This window comes from Cetorhinus maximus, chromosome 4 (genome assembly GCF_964194155.1).
Source record: "Cetorhinus maximus chromosome 4, sCetMax3.hap1.1, whole genome shotgun sequence".
In the NCBI taxonomy this organism is placed as follows: Eukaryota; Metazoa; Chordata; class Chondrichthyes; order Lamniformes; family Cetorhinidae; genus Cetorhinus; species Cetorhinus maximus.
Genome location: NC_135882.1, coordinates 4,535,461 through 4,545,026, shown reverse-complemented (window position 1 = coordinate 4,545,026; position 9,566 = coordinate 4,535,461).

The window sequence follows — 9,566 nt, the reverse complement described above, 5'->3', positions numbered from 1 at the left end:
CCTGGAGAAGGTTACAGAGATAGGAAGGGTTGTCAGGCTGGAGGAGGTTATAGAGATAGGGGGGTTGTAGGGGCTGGGGGAAGTTATAGAGATAGCTGGGGTTGTAGGGGCTGGGGGAGGTACAGAGATAGGGAGGGTTGTGGGAGTGGAGAAGGTTACAGAGGTGGGGAGGGTTGTAGGGGCTGAAGGAGGATACAGAAATAGGGTGTGTTGTAGGGGCTGAAGAGGTTACAGAGATAGGGAACATTGTGGGCCTGGAGGAGGTTACGGAGATCGGGAGGTGTAAGGTCATGGAGGGAAAGCAAGGATGGGAATTTTTGGAAACAGCTGAATGGAATCAAACCAGTTCTGATTCAGAATACATTTTGCCACTGATTTTATGTAAACTATAGTCGTGTTTTGTTCCCTCAATGTGTGCTTGCTCTTCTCCTGTCTTCTGGCACCTATTGACAAACTACAAACTATTGCACGACTTTTGAGGATGAAAGCTGAAAGAGCAAGCCCAGGCTTTTAGTGCACAGGATATCTGCAAGAAACTGGAAAATTGGTTCCATTCAGCTTTTACAGCAGAGAGAGAGGTGATATTGCTAAATTACACTTAGAAATAATACACTTTATTCCTCATATATGAATTGACAAGCAAAACTGAAAACTATTTTCTGTAATATGATGGGTGATCCTCCAATCAAGGATGTGTCATAAAACAGAGTGATCTAGGGGTTCACATACACTGTGATGACCTTTGACTGGGAAGCAGTAAAGTAAAGAAAAATTTTAATTTCTTTATAATGTCTGTGGAATCTGTAACTTTTTTCAGCATGTTTGAAGAGGATTTTTAAGAGTTTGCATCAATTGTAAGGGATCACTTGTACCTTTCTTGGATAATAAGAAATATTGGTCCATGTGACCTGGCAACCCTTGACCTGGAAACAGTACAAACAGGAATGAAGTTAAGAAAGAAGCCATGTGGCTGTCAGACACAAAGGAGAGCTGCAGATACAAAGGAGAGCTACAAGCAGAGGATCTGGAGGGTGAAGGAGATCAGCACACAAAGTGCAGACACAGTAAGAAAACAGACAAAGACAGAAAGAGCAATGCTTGTGAGGAGAAGGAGCAAACCTCCCTCAGAAAGAGGTAAGTTTTTCTGTTTGGCAGAAAAGAAGACAGGGGCTCTTGGAGGTACTATGCGAGCTGGCTAAAAAGGTCTAAAACCTAGAAAGCTGTGGGAATAGTTCAGAGACACTAAAGAGCTGGGTGTTTTCCCAGAAGAGGCTAAATCACGAACCAGACTGTTATTGGTTGAAAAGGAACTCTCAAAAGATACACCATCAGGACTGACCCAAGGTTGAGCGGGCGAATAGAAATGTGCTTTACTGATAATAATCGCATGTGTGAAACTTGGAGGTGAAAGCTGTTATTGGAGACGACTGCTAACCTACCCTGCATGAATAAAGGACAGCCTATTACAGAACTCTGTAGCTATGTAGTGCCATGTTTGAGTTGGTGGTTGGGGGTGATGTGGTTGCATTAGGCGTATCTTATTTGTATCAACTATTTACAGAGAAATTTACCTTTTTATTTGAAATATCATTTGCCCGTTACCTCAGGTGGGATTTCTGTTGGTTCTGATTCATGTTAAAGTAAAAGCTACAAAAAGTAGAATCCTGTTGGTAATTTCTTCATTTGGGGGGCCTGTAGTAAATTTGGTTATTTTAGTTTACAGTTACCATGGGGATTGTAACAACATAAATCTCTGAAGGTAGCAGTACAAATTGATAAATCTGTTAAAAAGAAACTGTGCGGCATTGTTGGTCTTATGAAGAGAGTCACGGATTACAAAAACAAATAAGCTTAAGCTAAACCTTTCAAAGTCACCAGCTAGGCTTCCACAGGAGGATTGTGTTCAACCCTGGGAACCACATTTTAGGAAGTATGTCAAGGCCTAGGAGAGGGTGCAGAGGAGATTTACCAGAATGGCACCAGGGATGAGGGACTTCAACTATGTGGAGAGACTGGAGAAGCTGGGATTGTTCTCCCCAGAGCAGAGAAGGCTAAGGTGAAATTTAATTGAGGCATTCAAATGATGAAGGGTTTTGATAGAGTAAATAAGGAGAAACAGACAGGAGGGTCGGTAACCAGAGGACACAGATTCAAGGTAAAAGATCCAGAGGGGGGATGGAGAAGTATTTTTACCCAAAAGAAGAGAGAGTGCTGGAGAGACAATGAGATTTGAAGAGGAAGTTCCAGAGCTTAGGGCCCAGACAGCTCAAGACATGGCCACCAATGGCCGAGAGATTAAAGTCGAGGATGCACAAAAAGATCAGAATTGAAGGAGCTTGAAATTTACAAAGGCAGAGCGTTTGTTAAAATGAACATTGTTGTGATCTGGAATGTGTTGTCTAATAGTATCTGAAAAGGGAATTTAGTACCTGAAAAGGGAAAAAAAAAATTGTCGTGCTAAGAGGAGGAAATGGGGTCGGGGCAATGGGACTTACTGGATGCTGTTGCAGGCATGATGGACCAAATGATCCCATGTGCTGTATCCTTCTGTGATACAGAGTTCATCTTGGATATAGAACAGGGCCAGTTATTTCCATCCATTCATTTTAACAGAAGTGCTGTATTTACAAAACTCCTTCCAAGATCTCAGGCCATTCAAAAGTGCTTTACAGCCATTCTGTTGCAATGCTGTTAGGAAATAGAGATAACTTAAATAAGTCATATTTGTATTTGTGAGTGCTAGGAATGAGTTTTAGCTTTGATGTTTAAGTTTGATTTGCATTTCTGTATCTCTGTTTTAAGGAAGGTCAAATTGAAATTTAGTTTCACTTTAAAAGATGTCTGCATTTCTAATGAGAGTTTTACGACTCTAAGCTAAGTTAAACAAACAAGAGTAGAGAAACTGCACTGTTGCCTAGCAACAGGGGTCCAGAGAGGCAGGTCCCTTCCACAAACACATACAGAAGAAACTAGAAACAGCAGTTTGATTTGGAAGATGTTGAGTTCAGTTGCTCTTGAAGACAGCCGCCAGGAGAGACTGGAGCAAAGGGGCCAGATAGCCAGTCCCAGCTAAAGAAAAGACCTCACAACCCAGGGGATTGGAACAGGAGGAAGTCCCAAGTCGACCTTCTAGTCAAAGGAAGAACAGGAACCTGGGAAAAGATCATGTTAAATGAAGTTAAGAGTGAGGGGCAGAGAAAGGCTCCAAGCTCCACAAGTTTAAAGCTTCAAACTTAAAGAGATAAAGGCTTGAGAAGTCAGAAGGTCCAAAGAGACAATGAAGGTCTGTAACTCTTTGCTATGGACATGTGAAGCAGTGGTATACTGTTGACAACTGAGCCAGTGAGAGAGAGTGAAGGCAGCTTAAATGCATGTGGTGACCCAGGGAAGAGGAACATCGGAAAGAAAGTTCAAAGCCCTGGAGGCTGAACCCTTGCAGAAGGCGTCTGAGAGAAAGCGTCAGTTTGGGAGAAGATTCCAAAGCGAGCTCTTGAAGAATGGGGACTGAAAACCCTCGTGTGAAAGACGGAGTGAGTGAGACTGGTTGGCTCACAGTGTGACAAGTGTCTGAGGGGAGTTGATGAGAGATCCACCTGGTTGAGGTGGCATCTGTCATTTGGCTTCAGAGTGTGGTGTGTCTGACCACAGGTCACAATTGGTTTACATGGACTTATGTACTTACTGTGAACATGAGAGTATAAGAAAACTTTTGTAGCTTGTGTTATCCTTACAAATCTGTATATATCTGTAAAGGTATAGTTGTGGGTGAAGGAGCATTATAATATAATTCATCTTTTCTTGTTTAATAAATGTTTTATTCTTTTGTTAAAAGTTCATTAGCTGACTCCTGTGACTCTGTTCAGTAGCCACTCTCCACGTATCTAAACAAACAAATAAAAGTTAGGATCTATCAAGCTGGGATCCACCCTGGGATTAGGCTTGTCCAGGGATAACCTCAGCTGGGATCATAATAATGTATTAAATGTGGCAGGCCATCTTCATATAGTAGGATCCAAAACAGGAATGTGATAATGACCAGATCATCAGCTTTTTAGTGAGGTTGCTTGAGGGATAAATATTGGACCCAGGATGCTGGGGGGAACTCCCCTGCTTTCTTCAGAATAATACTGCAGGATGCGCACCCTCTGGAAAACATGGAATTGTGGAAGCTCCCAATAGCCATTCTGCTGATTCTATCTGCGCCAAACAGAAGGCCGATAAATGTGTTTACCCTGGTGGAGCTGAATTTCCACAGGCTCTCCACCAATCTCTGACTGTAACACTGGATTTTCCACCAGCTCTGTTGTGTTTATAGGCAGTTCACATGTCAACGTCACACCTGTTATTGCACTTACCTGGAACAGCCAAGGGGAAGTGGGGGGAGGGGGGTGGGGGTGGGAGGGTGCGCACTGTGTGGAGTGGGGGGTGCAGTCAGAGCTACTAAATCCAGATCAGTTCAGTTTCCAGTAACCTTGTCCGATTGCCAATGAATTTGAAAGCAATCTAACCTTTTGCTCGGCAGTTCATCCCAGCCAATTTCAAGGAGCTGAATCTGTGCCAATGTCAACCGGACCCACTCAGATACAATCGTCATTTATTAAAGAGACACCCTGTGTGAGATGACAGTTTCCTCTTTCATTCTCTAAACTAAAACCATGCTGAGGTCCTCCAGCATTACCTGGGGAAGATCCATTTATCTGCATGTAGTATTTGCATTAGGTTTACATTAAAGCCTCTCTGTATGACTTAAGCATTAACACCCTCACCTTTGAAATACCCACAAAGAAAGAACTTGCATTTCTATAGCACCTTTCGCCACTACAGGATATCCCAAATCCATTTTATGGTTAACACAGCACTTCTGAATTGTAGTCAGTGTTGTAATGTAGGAAACATAGCAGCCAATCTGTGCACAGCAAGCTCCCACAAACAGCAATGTGATAATGACCAGTTAATCTGTTTCTGTTTTGTTGGTTGAAGGGTAAATATTGGACAGGACACTGGGGAGAACTCACCTGCCCTTCTTGAAAGTAGTGGCTGTGGGCTCTTATACATCTACGTGAGAGTCAGACATGGCCTCATTCAAGAGGTAACATCTCCAACAGTGCAGCGCTTGCTCAGTATTGCATTGTAGCATCAATGACATGCTGCAACACTCTGGAGTAAGACTTGAACCAACAATTTTCAGGTACAGAGGTGAGAATGTTACCCACTGAGCCACAGCTAACACCCAAATAGCAGCTTGTGTTCCTTCAATAATGTAGTGCAAGACATAACTAAAAGATGTTTTTTCCAATATTCACATGGTTGCATTTTCCATGATTGTTGATTAATATTTTAGATTAGAATGGTCATTAAATATTGTGCAAATTAAAAATCTTAAAACACCTCAGAGTGTCAGTACCACACCTTGAAGAGGACAAAATGACATACAAATGTTGGAGGTTTGAAGCTGGACTCTGCCTAGTGGGGGTTTAATGTGGGGATTGTATTATTGAATTGAAGGAATGTATTTTACTGTCAATGACATATGAAGGGCAAATGCCAGTCTCCACTTAAAACAGAGGAATTAATAAAAGGTGTGAGTTAAATTTATTGCATCTGACAGTAATTACCTTGAAAGAATGTTGAAATAACTGCAGCCAATGCTCCAAACCTTCCTGATAGTCACAAGTTGAAGTCAAGCAAGTTTCTACACGTAAAGGGCTCATTCCAAAGGGGGTTTCGTGTCAAAAGCCATCACGTGCAAAGCCTGGTCAGTGTGGGTCATCAGATTGTTCAGCTGTCAACAGTAACACCTCAAAGCCCGGCTCCCCCATCTCTGACTGCGTCTGCACTTGTTTAAGCAGAGGTCAGTGATAGTGATCAAGGAGCACTAACCCTGGCTCTTTAACGTTTCCCACCCCACCCCCACCCCCCCACTCAATAACCTCGCAGCAATGAGGTCCAAACTTTAATGGCCTATTACTGCCTCAGCACATTTTGGCAATTTAATTTACAACCTGATGGGCCTTGACCGGGTAGATCGTGAGAGGCGTTTTCCCTCTTGGGGGAATCTAGCACTAAGAGCCACAGTTTCAGAATATAGAGTCACCCATTTAAGATGGAGGCGAGGAGGAATTTCTTCTCTCAGAGTGTTGTGAATCTTTGGAATTCTCTGCCCCAGAACTTGAACGCAGTCAAGGCTGACATAGCCAGATTTTGAATCATGGGGGCGCCAAGGTTGATGGGGAACAGGCAGGAGTTGAGGCCCAGGTCCGATCAGCCAAGATCCAAATGGTGGGGCAGGCTTGAGGGGCCAAATGGCCTAATCCTGCCCCTATTTCTTATGTTCTTATGCTTTTGATTGCTACACTGTGCCGCCCAGTTCCACAAATGTGCTTAAGATTAAAAAATCTCAGCAATAATTGCCTAAAAATGTAATAAACCCAGTATCTTGCTTAGTAAATCACTGCAAGATGTCACAGACGCCAGACTTAAATTTAGTAGCACCACAGCCATCTAGGAATAGTGATGTCTCCCATATACTTTAACAGATTTGAACACATCAGCAAGTTTGGTGATAAACACCATTACACCATTGTACAGTCTTAATGCTCCAATGGTGAATTCATACCAGGTGTCATTGGAAAGCAGATATGAGTGTGTCACAGCGAGGGTGGAGGTGAATCAGAAGTGTAACAGCCAATGGGCAGTGACAGCAGCGCAAGCAAGATTCTGCAGACGCTGGAAAGCCGAAATAAAAACAGAAAATGTTGGAAATACTCAGCAGGCCAGGCAGCATCTGTGGAGGGAGAAACAGGGTTAGCATTTCAGGTCAATGGCTTTTCATCAGAACTGGGCAATGTTAAAGGGGATGAACAGATTTTAAGCAAGTGCCATAGAGAGGACTTTAAACTAGATTGTGGAGAGGAAGAGGGGGGTTTGGGGGTTTGGGGGTGGTGGATGCATGAGGGGAGATTTGGAAAGTTAAAGAGGAATAGTCCAGGCTGGCGATGCGGGTAATGATAACCAGAGTGTGACAGGAAGAGACAGAGCTACAAACGTTAATAGTTTGAAGGTGACTACAGCAGGTTGTCAGAGTTCTGCTTTTGTTGGAAAACGTGTTATTCAAAGGTTTATCTGTGATTGACACCTCACGGCGGGAGCGGAGCAGAAAGCAGACTGCTACTTCCTTTATTTGCACAAGGAGTACCACCTAGATCTTGAAACAGTACTGGAGTTTAGAAAAATATTGCTGATCATGCTTAGAATAATATTTTTTATCCTTGACTGATGCAAAAATTAATTGAACGGAAATGGAGCTGCAACCTCAGGGAGCCAATGGGGCATAAAGAAAGGTGAATATATCGCTTTATAAATCATGAGCATGAACTCGCCACAAAGTTTAGGATATAGGTAAGAGGCGGTATGGATTTGTGCCCGCTCATTATTTCCTGTGCTATGCTGACACCCTGTCCACCAACGCCTGGGTTTTAAAATTCTGACCCTTGTTTTCCAGTCCCTCCATGGCCTCACTCCACACTATCTTTGTAACCTCCTCCGGCCCCACAATCCCCTGAGATCTCTGGGCTCCTCCAATCCAGGCTTCTAGGACATCCCTGATTTTACCATTGGTGGCTGATCAGTTGGCTGGACCTTAAACATCGGAGAGGGACACAGGGGAGAAAACAGATGACGGATATAATGGACTGGATGCAGTTGACCTTTAGGAATGTGTAAGGGCAGCACGGGACAGACAGGGGCAGAGACCCGTAGCGGTCAATCTACCAGGGAGAAGATGGGGCACCAACGAATAAAAAGTTCTGGAATTCCATCCCACCCCCAAAGTCTCCAACTCACTACCTCCATTAAGAGTCTCTTGACCAAGCATTTGAATGATGCCACCCAGCAGGTTGTTGGACTAGAGGACATGGAGGAATTGGGGGAGGAATTGAAGGTAGTGCCCTGACTTCAAAGTTACTATTGAATCTGCTCCCACTGCCCTTTCAGGCAGCGCATTCCAGATCACAACAACTCGCTTTTGTAAAGAAATTCTCCTCATCTCCCCCTCAGTTCCTTCATTTACCTTAAATCTGTGTCCTCTGGTTACTGACCCTTGTCCCAGTGGAAATAGTTTCTCCCTATTTACTGTTTAAAAAAACAAGGGGTTCACCCATTTAAGACAGAGATGTGAAAAACATTTTTCTCCCAGAGGGCTGTGAGACTTTGGAATTCTCTTCCTCAAAAGGTGGTTGAGGCAGAGTCTTTGAATATCTTTAAGGCAGAGGTAGAGAGATTCTTGATAAGCAAGGGGGTGAAAGGTCATCAGGGGTAGGCGGGAATGTGAAGCTGAGGTTAAAATTAAGATCAGCCATGATCTTAGTGAATGGCAGAGCAGGCTCGAGGGGCCGAGTGGCCTGTTTCTGCTCCTGATTCACATGTTTATATGTTCGCATTTAGCCATGAAAGCCGTGGGTCAGTGGGTGGAACTCTTGCCTCTGAATCTCAAGAGTTCAAATCCCAAAATTAAGGCTGATACTCCAATGTGGTACTAAGGAAGGTGCCATCTTCCAGATGAGATCTTAAACTATTGACGCACCATCTGCCTGCTCAGGCGAGTGTAAACGATGCTAGGGTGTTATTTTGAATGACAGGGGAGTTCTCCCCTGTGTCCTGGCCAATAGTTGCCCCTCATCAACATCACAAAGTCAGGTTATCTGGTCATTATCACATTGCTGTTTGTGGGAGATTTGCTGAATGTATATTGGCCGCTGCATTTCAGCAGTGACTACACTTCAAAAAACATGTCATTGACTTTAAACCGCTTTGAGATGCCCGGTGGTTTTGAAGAAAGCTAAATAAAAAGCAGGTTGTTCTTTTCTTCTTTATTCTATCAAAGCCCTTCATAATTTTGAACACCTCGATTAAATCTTCTGTTAACCTTCTCTGCGTTCAGGAGTTACTCTTTCCACGTAACTGTAGCCTCCCTCCCCATCCCTTATACCATTCTAGTCAATCTCCTCTCTGCCCTCTCCAAGGCTTTGACATCCTTCCTGAAGATTGGTGCCTTCAAACTGGACACAATAGTGGCTTTAATGACGGAGTTGGTGACAGTTTATGTCATGCAGGTTGTTGCATTGTTTTCACTCACTTGCTACTCTGGAAGGAAGGAAGGGGCCAGGAGGGGCTGATCGGGTCATCTTGCTCTAAACGTCACCCCACCCCGTGCCAAACTGTAGAAGCAGCAGAACTCTGGCGTCATTTCCACGTTCGCTCTGCCAGATATCCATCACTCCTGCCCCATGCAGATCGCTGGATTTCTAGGCTTTTCATTTTGAAACCCTTGCATAGCGTCACTTTGCAAACTCTTGGCTCCAGTGTTACAAAGCAGAATGTAAGATCAAAGGAGAGAACTTGCAGACAGATAGCCCCATCTGCTGATCATAAATGAGAATGCTCAAGAGGAAGAAAAATACTTTGTACTATCTCAAGGAAACAACTGGCTTCTTATAATGTAGTGAAACGTCCCAATTGTGAAACAAAATTTGCCACTGAGCTGCATTAGGAAATATGAAACAAAAACA